We start from the raw sequence: 18,939 nt of genomic DNA on the forward strand, positions 1-18,939 counted from the left end.
TTTCAAGATTTAAAGTCACTTTTTAAAAAATGCTGTTATAACATTTACTGTAACATTGAGCCAATTCCCATTTCCTTCCTTAGAGCCATCTCACTTTTACCCCCCACAGTCCTATTGCCTTGTGACCATGGTTCCATCACTATTGTTGTTCCATGGTTATTTAAAATAAGATGTACGTCCATGATCTGGATGGATTCCTTCTCAGTTGGGACAGGCATCCCCATACTATGAAACTTGCCATTTACCTGGCAACCATCCCCCAAAAAGTGAAGTTTTAATGTTAGTTGAGTGTTTAACAAAGCAATTACTGCTCAGTGATGGCTTTGACTTCATGGGTATTCCATAAATTAAACTTAGGTTTATGCTTTCATTGCCAGATGTTGACTCATAATAGACACTGTTAGGCCAAGTAGTGTTTCAATGTACAGTTAGGATTAGAATGTCGACAAATCAATTGGATTGCTTTAAAGTAGAACAAAGATTATTTTTTTTTCTTTTTATTAACTCCAGTAGTCCCCTATCTTTGTTCTACTTTAAAGCAATCCAATTGATTTGTCGACATTCTAACACTAACTGTACATTGAAACACTCTACTTGGCCTAACAGTGTCTATTATGAGTTAACATCTGGCAATGAAAGCATAAACCTAAGTTTAATTTATGGAATATCCATGAAGTCAAAGCCATCACTGAGCAGTAATTGCTTTGTAACATTGGGTCATAAATTGAATGGTTCCAATGATGTCTTTTTACATCAATATTCTTTGTGCAACTGCTCTGTGTGGACAACTCCAGTCTCTGGCTTTACAAATGCTTAAATATCAACTCACAAATTGTATGGGAGCAAACATGGCTATTGCAATTAATCTGGTCAGTGTACATTTTATTTTAAACTGGCTTGTTTTACTATGGTTCCAAATAACTATTTGTGCTGAAACGAAGACATTGCAGATTACAGCAGATAAATCAGAGGCTTCTAGCTGGCAGAAGAATTTTTGTTTAACAAGTCTGAAGAATTGTAACACTGATCTGATACTTATGAGACACAGTAACTAATGGCTTAGGTTAATGTAGACCAGATGGAGAATGTTGAGTTTTGAAACAACCAGTGCTGTGTACCAGTAGAAATAACTAATTAATGATACTCCTCTCCTGGACTTGACAGTTGAAATTCAGAGAACGAGTAGAAAAAATAGAGAACCATTTCAATTGGGGACTCTATACATCTACCAACAGGAGAAAGCCTTCTGTAGAAGATTTAATTGTAAATGTGGTGATTCTGGAAGAAATTATGGAAATTGTTTGTTAAATGTGAAAAAAATACATTTAGATAATTTAGGTGTTTATTTATTCTGTGTATTGGTGCTTATATGAATCCATTCAAAGCCCTTCCTACATCTGGCACAATCACAAAATGGGGTTTTGAGACCTATGAAAAATAATTTAATTGTGAACACCAAGCTAGTGGCAAAAAACTAGCGACAAGATGCCTTTGAGGGGGTGAGCTGGCGGAGTAATGGCTATTTAACGCGGCTAGCTTCCATCCAGTTATTTCAATTACTAGTTTTCCCAGTACAGTGTTAACATTTTCAAGATGTTGATAATGACACTGAAGGGTGCTGGGCCAATATAAACAACATTTAGAAAAGGCTAATATCACCAGTGAGACAGGAATCGAGTTTTTCTATATTTTTCGGGAGTAATCATTTTGTGTTCATGAAGGCAAGGGATTTGGGGAGGCTTGTGCTACACCTTCCTCTGCACACTCTATTTTCTTACATGTAGAAATATTTATGGCTACCTTCTTCAAGAGAGCTAAGGGATTCTGATTTCTGAGCCATCCTCCAGTTTATAGCTTGTTTTCTTGTAGTGTGTGCTTTCTTGTTGTGCAATCAGAGATGTACTCTCAAATTGCTCTAAAGCTTATACAAGTGCAGGCACGTGTCCAACCTGTATCCATTCTGGGTGTCAGTAACTGACTGTGTTGGGTTGTATTATATCTGAAACTTTGGAAAATGTTAATATAACAAGGTTTGCAATTGTAAGTTGCAGTTTGAATCTATGCCCTGAAGTATGATATTCCTGGGACGTTATGAAAGAGCTGTGAGGTTGTGTTGAGCTTTGGCATGGACCAGCAGTGACTGTGAATAGATTTAAAGGCAACACTTTATGGCATGTGGCTGATGTATCTGGTGCATGGTTGAGTTTCTTTTTATTCGTTAATGGGATGTGGACATCGCTGGCTAGGCCAGCATTTATTGCCCATCCCTAATTGCCCTTGAGAAGATGGTGGTAACCTGGTTATTACTTCCTGCCAGACATATATTGCAGTTTTCTGGGGAAGTAAAAAGGTTTAGTGTTGCTGTTCAATTATCTGCCCACAAACTTTGTTTCATGCCTTATATTTTACTAGCCATTGAGTTTTTATAGCTCCAAACAGCCTTTGAAAAGACTGAAACATACACTTTAAATATTCACAAATTGTTCAAACACTAAATAAATGTTGACTCCCACATGTGGCCATTTACTTTAGGATATCTCTCCTTAATTTTCCCAGCTGCCTTATAATGGCTACAGTCTTGCCTGATTTCCGGGTGAGTTCCTGGCCACAGAGACAAACAAGTTAGGCTGGAATACTTTATACACCTGACTGACCCCGCAAATAATAATTTGGAAGATATTTCAGGCCCAACTCCACTTCACTGGTACCATAACATCAACACTGTAATGCCAGCTTTGTGCTTATGAGCTTCTGATCGCTCAGTATTTATAACTTGCACTGAGCTTCATCTTTATTCTAGCCAATGCTAAGTTTATGCAATTGTTGGATGTTTGCATAAACTGCCAGCCATCTCCAGGACAAAAAAACATTGGATTTTGGAATAGGAAAGTTGTGGCTGAAAAATGATTTTAATCTCAGATCACATTTTAAAATATAATTCAACTGAGGCCTCAAATTAAGTGGCTGCCACACTTGCCTACAAAACAATCCCTAACACTTTAAAAGTAATTCACTGGCTGCAAAGTGCTCTGGGCTCCCGTCCCTCATAGCTAACTCTTAATTCTCCTTCAAAATGGCCTAGCAAGCCACCAAGTTAGACCAACTGTGAGCAACTAGGTATGGAAAATAAATTCTGACGCACACCAATAAACTGAGGATGAATAATAAATAAACGTTTTTCTTTACTTTCAGTAGGAAGATCCAGGTTTGCATTTAAACTACAAATATTCTAAGAAAGATTCTACTAATGTAACCTATACCATACCTATAGTGCAAGGGATAATATGAGTGTTGTCTATAATTCAGACAGACATTTCAAAAATAGTGGACTCTGTTTGATCTTTTTCTCCTTCCCGACCGCCTCCTCTCCAGAATGTGCTAATTCTGGCTAGAGTTCTCTTTTTGGTTATTATTAAAGTGCCCATTCTTCATTTGTGAGCTTACACGGCGAGTGCCCCAGAAGGTTTCCAAGGAGGGCATCACAGTAAAGATTAATTCTCTTTTTTACCTGATGCCAGGGCCAACCCCAATGCTGGTAACCCAATTTCACTTTTAATACTATTTGGCAAAGCACTTCTATTTTTATAAACCATTGATGTGCTGTGAGCAATGTGGGAGGTCATAAAATGCCATGTTTCTTATTTGTTTCACTTGAGGTGCCATACCTCTGTCACCTCTATCTCACCTCTGCATGCAGATTTTTCATTTCCTGAAATAGCCATAAATCACAGCTGAACAGAAAGGGAACATACAAATCAGCAAGTTGCAAACAGGACGGAAAACCATCATTCACGAAGTTCATATGAAGAGCAATAGACTGAAGCCTGTTCAGCTAACATTACTTTGAGGAAAGATGTGCATTTCGAAATGAAAGTTAGTTATCTCACTTAAGAAGCAATGGCGAGTACATACAAACATACATACGAACAAGGAGAAGGAGTAGGCCATTTGGCCCCTTGAGCCTGCTCCACCATTTAACAAGATCATGGCTGCCTACCCCCGAGAACATCTCTTCATCTTGCTGCCTCTCTCAGCAGCACCGCACAACATTCTTTTCAATCCGTCTCCCATAACTCTCAACAATTCTGCCCCCTCCATCATATCTACAACACACTGTGACACTTCATTCTCATTGCAAACATACCTCTTCCTTTCCTCTCCACACACTAACAACATTTGGTTTCACATTCTAACACTTGCGCAATCACCAACTCTTCCCACCACTCCTTCCTCACTTGAAATTGTACATATGTCCCTTTACATTTAGCACATCCCATTCACCATTCCACCTTGCATTTTTTACATCTCCGATACATGCACTGCATGTACCAGGCCAAAACATTTCCACTTAAACAGCCATTCATTAACTCTCACCCTCTCTTTCTGCAGGACAAGATTGCACACAACAAGAAGGAAAGGAATAAGACCAAGGGAGGAACTTTGTTTTATTCTTTCATGGGATGTGGGCATCGTTGGCTAGGCCAGCATTTATTGTCCATCCCTAATTTCCCTCGAGAAGTGAGCTGCCTTCTGGGACTGTTGCAGTCCATGATTCACCTACAGTGCTGTTAGGAAGGGAGTTGCAGGATTTTGACCCATCAACAGTGAAGAAACGGCGATATATTTCCAAGTCAGGATGGTGTGTGGCTTGGAGGGGAACTTGCAGGTGGTGGTGTTCCCACGTATCTGCTGCCTTTGTCCTTCATAGTTGTGGAAGTCGCAGGTTTCAAAGGTGCTGTTGAAGGAGTCTTAGTAAGTTGGCTGGAGGGAGTGAATGCTTAAGGTGGTGGATGTGGTGCCAGTCAAGTGGGCTGTTTTGTCCTGGATGGTGTCAAGCTTCTTGCTTATTGGTGGAACTGCACTCATCTGGGCAAGTGGAAAGTATTCCATCACACTCCTGATTTGCACCTTGTAGATAGTGACAGGCTTTGGGGAGTCAGGAGGTGAGTTACCTGCTGTAGTGTTCCCTCTAATCTATTCTTGCAGCCACAGTGTTTAATGGCTTGTCCAGTTCAGTCTGGTCAATGGTAACCCTCAGGATGTTAACAGAGGGGCTTCAGTGATTGTAATGCCACTGAAAACAAGGGAGATGGTTGGATTCTCTCTTGTTGGAAATGGTCACTGCTTGGCACTTGTGGCGCGAATGTTGCTTGCCACTTCTTAGCCCAAGCCTGAATATTGCTGCACATGGACACGGACTGTTTCAGTATCTGAGAAGTTGCGAACGGTGCTGAACATTGTGCAATCATCAGCGAACATCCCCACTTCGGACCTTATGATGGAGGGAAGATCATTGATGAAGCAGCTGAAAATGGTTGGGCCGATGGCACTACCCTGAGGAACTTCTGCAGCAATGCCCCCAGGAATGAGATGATTGACCACTAACAACCACAACCATCTTCCTTTTTTGCTAGGCATGACTCCAACCAGCGGAGAGTTTTCCCTCTGATTCCCATTGACTCCAGTTTTGCTAGTGCTCCTTGATGCCACACTCGGTTAAATGCTGTCTTGATGATGAGGACAGTTACTCTCGCCTCACACTTGAGTTCAGCTCTTTTGTCCATATTTGGGCCAAGGCTGCAAATAGGTCATGAACTGAACTGACCTGGTGGAACCCAAACTGAACATCAGTGAACAGGTCAAAAACAGAATTACCTGGAAAAACTCAGCAGGTCCGGCAGCATCGGTGGAGAAGAAAAGAGTTGACGTTTCGAGTCCTCATGACCCTTCGGCAGAACTAGAAGAAAAGAGTTGACGTTTCGAGTCCTCATGACCCTTCGACAGAACTAGAAGAAAAGAGTTGACGTTTCGAGTCCTCATGACCCTTCGACAGAACTAGAGAAGAAAAGAGTTGACGTTTCGAGTCCTCATGACCATTCGACAGAACTAGTTTTTTGTTTTTATATCAGTGAACAGGTTATTGCTGAGTAAGTGCCACTTGATAGCACTGTCATTGACCCCTTCCATCACTTTGTTGATGATCGAGAATAGTTAGATGGAGGGATGGCAAGGTTGGATTTGCTGTGCTTTTTGTGGACAGGACATACCTGGGCAATTTTTCACATTGGCAGGTAGATGCCAATGTTGTAGCTGAACTGGAACAGCTTGGCTAGGGGCTAGTTCTGGAGCACAAGCCTTCAGTACTATTGCCGAAATGTTGTCAGGGCCCATAGCCTTTGCAGTATCCAGTGCCTTCATCCATTTCTGGATATCACGTGGAGTGAATCTACCTGAGCCTGTACTTCCAATAGAATTACCTGAAGCCTTCTTTAAGGCACAATGACTACAAAATTATGAGAGCATTGCTGCCACAATTCTTCTATCCTGTTTATTACCTGAGAGAACTGCAGATACACTGCGCTTCTTCCTGAATTTTCTTAAAGATATGACTCTCAGGTCAATAACAAAATGGATGCCAGTAACCTTCCTGTAGTGTTTGCACCAAATTTGTTCCATTCGGGTGAAGGAAGTGAAAAAATAACTGCACTGATAGAGAAGTGGCTTAAGCTGCAACTGTGCACAAACTGATTGACAATTTTGAATACATTGGTTGCGTTCCAGAGTTTGCCTTGGAAAAGATTCCAGCAATGATTGGCATTTGTGTAGAATTTAGCACACCTTCATTAGAAAATTTGGAAGTTGGCGATGGCTCAACAATGGAGAGGTGCAAGAGACGAAGATGACATAGTCCTGGAGATATTGCTAAGTAAACTTGAAGCTAATAAAACCCCTTCTGCTACTTCTCAGCCTGTAACATTTGAAATATTTTCTGGAGTTCCAAGAATTATGACTTTAACATAGAAATGAAAAATACTAGCAGATTGTTCACAAAACCTTGGGTTTTCAAACAAAGAATGGTGATCACTCAGACACAATATAGCTTTGGAATTGATACCAGAGGCTTTCTTGGCCAGAATTCTACACCATGGGTGGAAGTGTCCCAGAGTTGCACTATGTCCGGTAGCGGGTGGGAAAAACTATGCTTTACCCACCAACAGCAATGGCGGATTTTCACCCCATATCATCCCAAACCCGCTGAATTAATTATGCATTCTCAGGATACACGGCATTTTCATGGCGGGCAGCCCCATGTTGCCTGCCACACCATCACCTTGCTGTTTCATCATGCCAGGCTCCACATTTAAAGTACAGCTGCGCTCAGTGCTTCCAGCCCAGGAATGCTTGCAAGGAAAACATGGCTCAGAAAGGCAAGAAGACTGCAGCCCTCCAGTGCCTTTTGGATGCTGCAGAGGCCCGCTGGGATCTCCTCTACCCCTGCTCTGGCCGCAGAAGGGGCAGCAAAATTACCACGCTGACTTGGTAGGCGATGGCAGTGGTGATCAATGCCAATGCTGCATAGAAGAGATTGACTATCCAATGCAGATAGACAATGAATGATCTCATCTGTGCCATTAGGGTATGGCAACCATCTCATCACTCTAAACTCACACACACAAGCCCGTCACATATTTACTGGCATCTCGCTCACTGCTAGCTCAAGGGACATCACCACCCATTCTCACACACATACCCTCACATGTCCATCTGGCCTCATCGCCCCTGGACACTGCCTCCTCAGCCCTCATCATCTTGAGGCCCTTGCTCTGGTCAACATATGTCCCCACACACACCCTGGGATACCCCTTCTTCCATAGTATAGCCCTTGTCCTGCAGCCTCTGCCCTTGCCTGAAGCCACTTCTCCCCCTTCCTCAAGCAAGCCCTAACCTTGCAGCCATAGAAAAACACATATGGTTGGCCTGGTAGGTAGAGACCTGCCTGTGAGCCCTCTAAGAGTGATGTGGCGCTGTCTGTGAAGCCTGGCGCTAATGACTGTGAATGCTGACCGAAGCAAGGTAAGCAAACAAACTTTGAAGTCCTGAGCGAAGTGCAGCCCGCTAAGTGCACGCCTTAGAAATGCTGTTATGAAACAGTGGGCGGATGATCCAGCAGGTGGGGTGATGAGTCTGGCGGGCTGGTCTTATAATGATATGCTGATGTATTACAATGAGGTTCCCGACATCCGATGGCAGGGAACACGATCCACCATCGACGGGCTGAGTGGATGATCACAAACTGGCTTCACCATGTCATGAAACTGATTTTTGGCCTTCTCGCCATAGGTCTACTCATGCCACTGAACACGCCCGACGCCAATGGGCACAGAAAATTCTGGCCCATCATCAATAACGTTTATTACAAGGCACATTGTATTTTTGCTGAATGTCGTCCTCAAGTGTCACTGGAATCATTGCAGGACTCTCTGTCCCTCTCTGCTGGAAGTGTTACATTTCAATCAACTGCATCAGCTAATCGGTTGAAAAGTAAAAGACAAAGGAATAGTGAGGATGAAGTCTGGAAAGACTAGTTGCTTTCCTCCCAAGTTTAATCGAGAAGAAATGGTCTACGATGCCTTGCACTTAATATTTAGCCTTGGAAAAAACAAGAGACCCAAATACTTAACCCTCTGAAGGCCCAGTTCCAAATGGATCAGATAACATTGGTGGATGACATGCAAATCAGCATGACATTCACAACTACAATTGGTTCTCAGTGGAAGATCTCTCATTTACCCTAGTTTTAAGGCACAGAGATACAAAGGGCTCAAAGTGCATAAGTAAATCACTCCAGTGTGCAATAAAGATACTCATCGAATATTTTGGAATGGTACCTGTCCTACAGAGTCCCAAGTAATTTGTAGCCACCCGGACATGGGAACCCTATTAGAGTGTTGCCTAAATTCCAGAAGTTATCAATTACAACCTGGATTTCCAGAACGAGTGTGCAGCTCACAAAATTGAAGGCAGAAAGAGCAGAGATTCTTTAAGTGACGATACGAACACTGTGACTGGAGAAACGTGTTGAAAATTAAAACAGCATTTTCTGAATCAGGAAGTGACCTGTGTTCATTTATTGAAGACCATAAACATTCAACTGTGAATAATTTGTGCAAAAATGACTTGCTTCTCCAGCAGGCTCAAAATGAGGCTGCCCCTCAGAAACCTGATAGCCCACCTGGAGCTCCATCAGATCAAAAATGTTCATGCTTTGAATTGCCATCTCAACAAGTTTCTGAATCAAAGCTTAAAAATGCCAAAATAGATTCCTGCTCAACAGACATTAACATGATACTTGGTATTAGCAGTAATCTAAATTGCATTAATAATTTGGATCAGCAAGATGAAAATAGAGCTGCAGTTCTGCAACCAACATAATTGCTCTAAACCAGGATAAACAGAAATCAGTAGCCCAGAAGCTATGAATATCAGAAAAGGCGAGGCTGGTGGCTTCCATGAGCAAGATGTTTACATATTCCTTGTAACTCTTCAATTATCTCAGCAAAGATACAGCAAGCTTCACTACTCTAAACTGCATACACTACTCCTCCAGGCTCCACAACTTAGTCTGCTGCCATCTTGGGCCCCCTCCATCCAGAAGAAGGATCTTTTCCGAATCTAACTTCTTCCAAATTGCAGACCACCAAAGGCCGTTGGTTCTATGTGAACATGGCCCAGCCCTCAAAATAGATGGGGCCTCCCATCCACCTGATAGATGGATTCTGCTGCCCGCCTGATCGCCAGTTGTGGGCGTTGCCACGGAATCTGCACCAGTGTTTAACTGAGTCACAAAGACCAGTCAATCTTCCATTGAATTCTTGGTCTCTTAAGTTAACTGATCTCATTCAGGACAGTTTATATTTTGCCTGAGTTAGGAGGGGAAAATTGGTCAGTATTCTCGTTACTGACCACCGTGTACAGATGTTGAGTGAAAATAGGAACAAGTGGCTCAGAATGCGCGTTCCATGGTCCAATCACCAGCCAGTACACACTATCTAGGGTATAATGCTTCTTACTTTCAGAGAAGGTTCCTTAGCATTCTTGTATCCAAAGGCATTATAAAAATTAACTCTGTATTTCATATTTTTTTTCCCTTTAGTTTAATTACATAGAATTGAAATTCACTTTGCATTATAAACAATTAGGTTTTTGCTACAAGATTTTGAGAAGGTTTGGTCCTCATAAGGCCGACACAACTTCCCTTGCATTATTTGGGAATAACATCTTAATTTGATGTATATGGATAGAATCGTTGGCTCAGCGAATGGGGGCAGGGCCCACTCACCAAGGCGTAAAATGATGCGCAGTGATGTCCGGCGTGTGTCCCAACGTCACCGCATGACACTTAGATTTTCAGTTCAGCTGGCAGGCAGCCAAGTCGGCTGCATGCTGGCTGAACTGTCAAAGGCCTATTAAGGCCATTTAAAAAGCCAATAAAGCAATTAACTGAACTGCTCATCCAACCTTAAGGGTGGTGGTAGGCTTGGCCTAAATAGCCAAGTGGTTATGGTACTGGGTTTGTAACCCCAAGATCAAGAGTTCAAATCTCACAATGGCAAACTATGAAACAATGTAACTTCATCTGAATAGGAACAGATGGAAACATGTTTGTACTCAAAAGAGTTACACACGCTTCCTGGACATATGGGAGAGGTATTTTTTAGCCTACGGCCATAATAGTCTGAAAAAAAAAACGCCCGATCTCGTCTGATCTCAGAAGCTAAGCAGACTCAGGCCTGGTTAGTACTTGGATGGGAGACCACCTGGGAATACCAGGTGCAGTAGGCTTAAGCTTGGCCTAAATAGCCAAGTGGTTATGGTACTGGGCTTGTAACCCCAAGATCAAGAGTTCAAATCTCACAATAGCAAACTATGAAACAATGTAACTTCATCTGAAACAGATGGAAATGGGTTTGTACTCGAAAGAGTTACAAAATTGGTCTTAAGGTTGGTGGGCAGGCAAAGAGACCAGGTGGCCTTTGCATTTTTCATGGAACCTCATCCACAGGTGGGATGAGGTTTCGTGAACGTTTTCAAAATTCTTGAAAAATTTTTAATAAAATTGATGGACCTGTCCCAGCTCATGTGACAGTTTGTCCTCTGTGCCTCAGGGAGATTTCTGCACTCTTTTGTGCGCATGCGTGAAATTGGCCTGTCCACGTAAAATGGCCCAGCTGATTGGGTGTGCTGATTGGTTGGCTGCGCGCCCGCCCACACCTGCCCCCGCAAAACTTCCCCAATGGGGAGAAAATTCTCCCCTTATGTTTTAAAATATAAAAATTGCGGATATCCACTTTGGATCTAAAAATGATAGAACAGAATACATTCTAAATGGGGAAAAGCTAGAAATAGTGGAGGTCCAAAATGACTTGTGTCACACAACTTCCCTTGCATTATTTGGGAATAACATCTTAATTTGATGTATATGGATAGAATCTTTGGCTCAGCGAATGGGGGCAGGGCCCACTCACCAAGGTGTAAAATGATTGATGGTAAATCACTAAAATGTCATGAACAGGCACAGAACTACAGCAAAAAGGATAGTGGAAAGCTGGCCTCTAACAGTGGTCTTTACAGGACTTTAATACTGTGGGGTGGGGGCACGCAGTTGGGGGTAGAGGTTACGCTACACCTATACAAAGCCCTGGTTAGACTGAACCTGGAGTGCTGTAAGGCACCAGACCTTAGTAAGGATATATTTGCCTTGTGGAGAGTGCAATGTAGATTTGCCAGAATGACTCCAAGGGTTAAATTACAAGGTGAGATTGTACAAACTGGATTGTATTCCCTGGAATTTAGAACATTAAGGTGTATTTGATCAAGGTTTTCAAGATATTAAGGGGAACTGATAGTTTCCTGCTACCTAGCCTATTTCCACAGTTTGTGGAGTCCAGGATTAGGGGGCCATGGTGTGAAAATTAGAGCCAGACCTTTCAGGAGTAATGTTAGGAAACACTTCTACATGGAAAGTTTGAACTCTCTTCTGCAAATGGCAATTGATGCTAGATCAATCATTAATTTTAAATCTGAGATTGATGGATTTTTGTTAACCAAAGGCAATTGTACCAAATTGCTACAGTGTGTATATGGCTGGTCCAATTCAATTTCTTGTCAGTGGTAATTATCAACATTCTGGGGGTTACCATTGACCAGAAACTGAACTGGACTAGCCATATAAATACTGTCACTACATGAGCAGGTTAGAGACTGGGAATTCTGTGGAGAGTAACTCACCTCCTGACTCCTCAAAGCCTGTCTACCATCTACAAGTCACAAGTCAGGAATGTGATGGAATACTTTCCAGTTGCCTGGATGAGTGCAGCTCCAATGACACTCAAGAAGCTTGACAGAATCCAGGACAAAGCAGCCCACATGACTGGCATCTTAAAAATTCACTTCCTCCATCACTGACGCAAAGTGGCAGCAATGTGTATCATCTACAAGATGCACTGTAGAAACTTACCAGGGCTCCTTTGTCAGCAGCTTCCAACCCACAATTTCTATTACCTAGAAGGACAGGACAGCAGATACATGGGATCACCACCACCTGTATGTTGACCTCAAGCCATTCACCATCTTGACTTGGAAATATATCATCGTTCCTTCACTGTCACTTGGTCAAAATCCTGAAACTCTCTTCCTAACAGCACTGTGGGTGCACCTACCTACTGGACTGCAGCAGTTAGAGAAGGCAGCTTACCACCACCTTCTCAAGGGCAACTAGGGATGGGTAATAAATGCTGGCATAGCCAACAGCACATACATCCCTTAAAAGAACAAATTTTTAAAAAGTTATTAGGGTGTGTATATGGAGTTAATTCAAAGGTCAGCCATAATCTCACTAAGTGACAGAAGAGGCTCAAGGGGTAAAATGGTCTACTCCTGTCCCTATGTCTTATGCCTATTTAAATTATTGTATATGTCACTTATAATCTGGAGAAGTCCAAACTGAGTGAACTGTATTCATCCTGTTGTGTTTGGCATGAGAAAGAACATCCTGGAATTAACTATCTGAATAGGGGTAAGAATCATCAATCTTTTACAATAAGGTTGTTTAAGGACTTCCAAGGGTGTATTTACAATGGTTTTCAAACACTCTACCAACTGCTTTTCAGCAAATAAAGGATTAAGTATAACTATGACCATGAAACTTTTGAAGTGACTGAAGAATTCTGGTTGGACTCTAAGGATCAAATTTTCATTCAAGCCTCACACCCCTGTGGGTTTTTGTTTATGTTGTCATGACATACTCTTCCTTGACTCAAGAAAACCTGGTTTGATTGGCTCCTTATTAAACATTAAATACACTTGGATTAGAAAAAGCATTTACGGCGAAAATAAATTTTAGAACCTTCGTTGTGAAGGTTCTAAAAGTTAGAACCAAGGGGGCTGAAAACAAGGTGAGCCAGCTCACTCCTCCTCACCCGGTCATAACAACATTGCAATGGCCCCTACACCAGAAGTGATTACTTCACAAAGCTCGTTGAAACATTTTGACAACCTGATCAGACATTATGAAGGTACAACCATTTTGATTCTTCTTTCTTACTGCTTCCAGAGCCTTGCCAGCCTCTCTGGTATATGAAAAGGTGCTCTCAGAATCTGACCGCACCTCTTCTAGATTTTTCAGAAAGTTTTCCTTTATCAAGTCTATTAAAAAGGTATTACAAGAGGGTCCCCTTTTGACTTTACCATTAATGCACATAGGCATACAATTCAGAATGTCCCATGTTCAGTCTTCCGACTTCTGAGTTTGTGGATTTCTGCTGAGACTGAAGCAGTGCTATTGGCAACATATTGAAAGATAAAAATCAAGTAGGTTTCTTTGTCCTGAATGTTATCCAGATACCTCTGCTGAAAGATCCAACTGCGTGGACAATGGGTGACAATACAAACAAGCTCAGCTGTGATGACTACTGTAGTTCAATAGTCTGTCAGCATGGGGAGAGCACCAATTTTTCCTTCTTACTAAGGAAAAAAAGTATGTATCAACTTTCAATTTCATAACTGGTGGAAGGATTTTTACTGACTAGAATTGCAATTTCAATACGTTTATAATTAATCAGTACATGCAGTATAGTCGAAACCCTCCCAAGGTCCAATTTTATTTGCCAGAACAAAATTATTAACTATGAGTAGTAACTATTTTGACAGTTTTACAAAGAACAGCCAGTAACCAAACATGCTGAGGAGGTAAGAAAATTGAACATAAAAAAGTTATTATAACTGGCAGACAGATATCTGCCAAGACTGGCAGTCCAATAATGTAGATCTTGCAACACTCAGGCTGAAACTCCTAGCAGCAAAAAGTTTATAGAAACAGGCAAACTGTCAATATTTGCAGTATCCTAGCAAAGAAATATAAACATATATATATATATATATATTCATTTGAGACATTCGCTTTTAGCAATTGCTAAAAGCAACATGCTATGTCGGTCTCAGGGACTATAGGAGATGGTCAGATGGTATTAATGTACACTCCTTCATTTTTTTATACATTTCTTTGCCTTTTCATAGTCTCCTGGCTATGAAATTTTCAAGTATTTTCATCCTTGATCTTAATAGAGATCAAAAAGCATGTAAGAAACTTCTATATAAGGAAGCAGGACAACTCCAACTTCCTCCCAAATGTGAAAACACCTATGAAAACAAGAGGGCCTACACTTTTAATAAAGGACTTGCATTAACTCTGTGACTACTGGGATACTCCTGTCCCCATTGTTGTCTCTTACTTTCTCATTGGAACAAGCAAGAAAACTGCCAGAGCAGTCAGAACACTCTCCAGGCTTTTGGGAGGTCATGATCCTCAGCTGGAAAATTATGATTTCCTGTATGGAACTCTTGCTAGATGCGGGAGAGTCAATTGAGATTCAAAGTTTCAGTGTCTCTTGGTTAATGGGTACCATTCAGACATTGTATATCATATAGTAGCGTTAGATATTTGTAGCTTGAAGTAGAGTGAGACAGATGATTTACAATAAAGTCCACTCCACTTAACCAAAGTGTACATGAAGAATAGACATCAGCAGTCCATTAGATAAATATTGCATGTATTGAGTCCCCACTTATATTCTGTTTAAACTAAAGATATAGACAAAAAAAGATGCATTGAGAAAGTAAGTAAGGAAGGAAAGAAGGAACTTGGATTTGTACAGTGTCTTTCATGACCTCAGGACATCCCTAAGGGGTTTACAGCCAGTGAATAATTACAAAATATAGCCACAGTTGTAATGTAAGAAACACAGCATTTGTGCACAGCAGAGACCCTGCAAACCAGATCATCTGCTCTTTAAGTGTTGGTTGAGGGGAAAATATTAGAGAGGACACCCTACTCTCCTTCAATTAATGTCATAGGGTCTTTTAAACATTCCACTGAGGGTACAGTCAAGAGGCTGATTTTTTTACCAGCCCCCAGATTGGGTTGGTAATTCTTGGGGTTGGGCTATCACCCTTAATAGGATAGCAATTGGCTGCCGCCCGTAAAATTTAGGGGGAAGTCCTACTAGCAGCTTGTGCTGATGATGCGCATTTCCTGCCGATGTCAGGCTGACCTCTCAATCGGTAGAAAGACTAACTCAGTGAAGTTTTGCCTAGATTATGTGCTCAAATCTCCAGAATTGAGTTCACACCTTCTGACTCCAAAGACTGCTACCAATGAGCCAAGGTTCAACATATACAGACCACATAAGAGATCACAAAAGACATCAGAATGTTAGTGAAGAAGTGAGGAACTGCTGTTGCCATAGCTGTGAATGCTGTACTGTTTCTGATGTTTTGGATTAAGCTTTCTCTGTGTACAATATTCTTTGAATTTATTGTGTAGTTATTTGTTGGTGAACAATTTGCTATAGATTGAAGGAAAGCTAGTTGAATTAGGTTTAAATTTCCTGTAAGTCCTGGGAGTGCCACACAGACACAAAGGTGTTTTAGCACCAATCGCTGATGAGTGTTAACCCACAGATTGAACAAAGGAGCCCATGTCTTTGAACTTTGAACTTCTCTTTCTTTCTCCCATCAATACCAAAGACTACAAACTATAGTCTTTAAATCAGTTTACTTTAAGTGCATAAGGATTAAAAGAATTGATAGTCAATCAATCAAAAGCAAAATGCTGGAAATCTGAAATAAAAATTTTCCTGAGTGAGTGCAGCTCCAACAACACTCAAGAAGCTCAACACCATCCAGAACAAAGTAGCTTGCTTAATCAGCTCCCACTACTTTAAACATTCACTCCTTCCATCACTGGTGCATGGTGGCAGTAGTGGTTACTATCTACCATCACTGCAGTGATTCGCCAAAACTCCTTCAACAGCAACTCCAAACCCATGATGTCTACCACCTAGAAGAACAAAGACAGCTTGTGCATGAGAACTCCACCACCTGCAAGTTTCCTTCCAAATCCCACATCCTCCTGACTTGGGAATATAATCAGTGTTCCTTTACTGCCACTGGGTCAAATCCTGGAATTCCTTCCATAACAGCAATGTGAGCATTCCTACACCACATTTACTGCAGTGGTTCAAGAAGGCGGCTTACTAAAAACTTCAGAAGAGCAATGAAGGCTGGCTATAAATGCTGGCCTTGCCAGTGATGCCCATATCCCATGAATAAGCAAAAAAACCCCAGAAATGTTGGGAACAGTCAGCAGGTCAGATAGCATCTGCGGAGAAAGAAATAGGGTGGAATCGTCCCAGACTTACACTAAGTGCAGTAGCAGGTGGGAAAAACGACATTTTATCTGCTGGCTGCAATGGCGGCTTCTCAGGCTGTACCATCCCAAACCTGCCGCATTAATTATGCATTTGCAGGAAATACACGTTTCCCTGGTGGGTGGGCTCTCATTTGCCCATCATGCCACCACCTTGCCGCTTCATTGGACTAGAATGAGGAATATTAACAATGTTGCTATTCTGGAACAGAGTGTGCCATAAAAAAACAGGCTGGTGCCGGAAAGGAGCCCTGGACTAAGGAGAACTGCCTGACGACAGCATTTTAATTGGCTCCAGTCCCACATTTAATCAAAATTAAATTCTTCAACAATAGTCTCCATATATCGAAAAGCAGAAAACTACAGATGCTGGAAATCAGTGAAATAGGTGACCAGGGTTTTATGTGGTAACAGTGCAGTGAGTACAGTTCCTAGCCTGCAAAGAGAGAGAAGACCTAAAGCCTCTCTCTCCTGTGTTTGCAAGATTCCAGTAATTCTGCCAATTTAGCTAGCTGGCTATCCCTCACATCTCTGTAACCTGCTTTCTCTGAAAACCCCTGACAAGAGGAAAAGGGGGAAAATCATCAATGGAGACATTGAAAAGCATGTTTTTCAACCAGTGAACCACAGACTGAAAGTGCTGAGAAACCACCTTGTGTCATTAATAACAAACTGCAAGGAGTTTGGAAGACATCAATCAAAATCAACCCTGTACCCCGGATTGGTGCTATTGAACTGTTTTATCTCACCCTTAAAATCCATGTTGTGTGTGGTTTGTGTGTGTGTGTGTGTGTGTGTGTGTTTCTACATGGGGGTTTAAGCACGGGTAAAGTTTAAGTTATGGAGTTAGAAGTTAGCAGTTTATGTTTCTTTCTTTTGCCACGAGCTAAAGACAATTTGTTCATTAAACAGTTTTTTACTTATTAAGTTTACAAACCTGGTGCTCATATTCTGTTAACCTAAATTAAACAGTTAGGTAGAATTGGGGCAGTCTGGTGGTTCGGTCAAACTTTTCCCATTTGTCGCAGCTCGGGGAACAGTGGGGCTTAATATTACAGCGCACTATCCCCAGTGAGTCATGACAACATCTGGGAAATAGCCAGGACAGACCTGAGGGAAGCTCAGAAGAGAAATCCACAGAAACTCTCCCTGAAGACCTGTCACAACACTCACCCACACCCTCCACCAATGCAGAGACACACATTTTGGTGGGACCTAACTTTACAGTAGCCTTAGGATTACAATCTGGTGAGTACATCGCGCTTTCAGATCCACGGCAGGTGGTGGCAGGGACACCACCCCCCCCTCCCCCCCAACCACCCCCCCCACCCGACCCCCCCCCCCCCCACCCCCCCCACCCCCCCCCCCCCCAACTCCCCACCACCCCCACCCGACCCCCCCCCCACCCTCCCACCCCCCCAACTCCCCACCGCCCCCCCCAACTCCCCACCCGCCCCCCCCCCCCCAACCACCACCAACACCCCCCCCCCCCCCAACCCCCACCCCACCCCCCACATTCCCACCCCCCATCCTCATGTCTGGAACTCCAAGAACTGCTGGAGGCCAGAAATTTGCTGATTCCGAGTCATATGATGAGCCTCTGGACTCAGTCATGTCACAGTTGCTGGAGCTGTAAAGGCAAGCTTGGGAACATCAGGGAGGGATGTCCACTGCACTCCTCAGATTGCAAGGCAGGATGAGAAGTCTGTCCACCTTTAAACTGAGGTGATAACGCTGGCACGCCAATGCACTGAGGTCAACACAAGTAGGATGGCAGCTGCCATGAAGACCTTGGTCTAGAATGTTGCTCCTGTACTGCTATGCGGGCTGAACTCCATCAATGATGCCATAGTTGGCCTCCAAGTGTGTACATGAGAGGGGTTTAGGGCAGCCTGATCTCACTGCAGCTACCCCTTCTCCTCAAGGAGTCCATCAGGGGCCATCAGGCACCAATAGGGAGGAGGATCAGCAGGTGCACACCCCAGGCCATCTATCCACATGTCTTTGGGTATGTCTGATCCATCTGAATCTCCTCTTCCTTTGATCCTGGCAGCTCCAGCTCCACAGGATGAGGAGGGTGCCACTACCACAGAGCAGGAGCTCGAAAGAAGACCAGGGCCCTCCAGGCCTTGACTCTCCAGAGGACGCCTGCCGAGATCAACACAAACATAGCAGTCAGCAGGCTGCCTCCACTCCAATGTGGATGTCTGGGCAGCACCAAGACGTAGCAGCAGGATTAGGAAAGATAAGAAGATATAGTTTGCACAGTCTAGGCATGGGTATTAATTACTTGTACATAATATTTACTATTGTAAATAAACTCCCAAGAATGTCTCCCTGTCTATGGCTCCTTGTTCTGATGAACAGTGTTCGTGTCACTCAGATGTGAAACT

General features: G+C 42.7%; 1 protein-coding gene and 1 pseudogene across 2 annotated transcripts in view; both read left to right on the plus strand.

Moving 5' to 3' along the window:
* The window catches only part of arhgap20b (Rho GTPase activating protein 20b), a 121,775-nt gene that overhangs the window by 36,257 nt on the left and 66,579 nt on the right, over nucleotides 1-18,939 (plus strand). The window lies entirely within an intron of this gene.
* Nucleotides 10,499-10,623, plus strand: LOC121282670 (annotated as a pseudogene).

Source organism: Carcharodon carcharias, chromosome 9 (genome assembly GCF_017639515.1).
Source record: "Carcharodon carcharias isolate sCarCar2 chromosome 9, sCarCar2.pri, whole genome shotgun sequence".
Lineage (NCBI taxonomy): Eukaryota > Metazoa > Chordata > Chondrichthyes > Lamniformes > Lamnidae > Carcharodon > Carcharodon carcharias.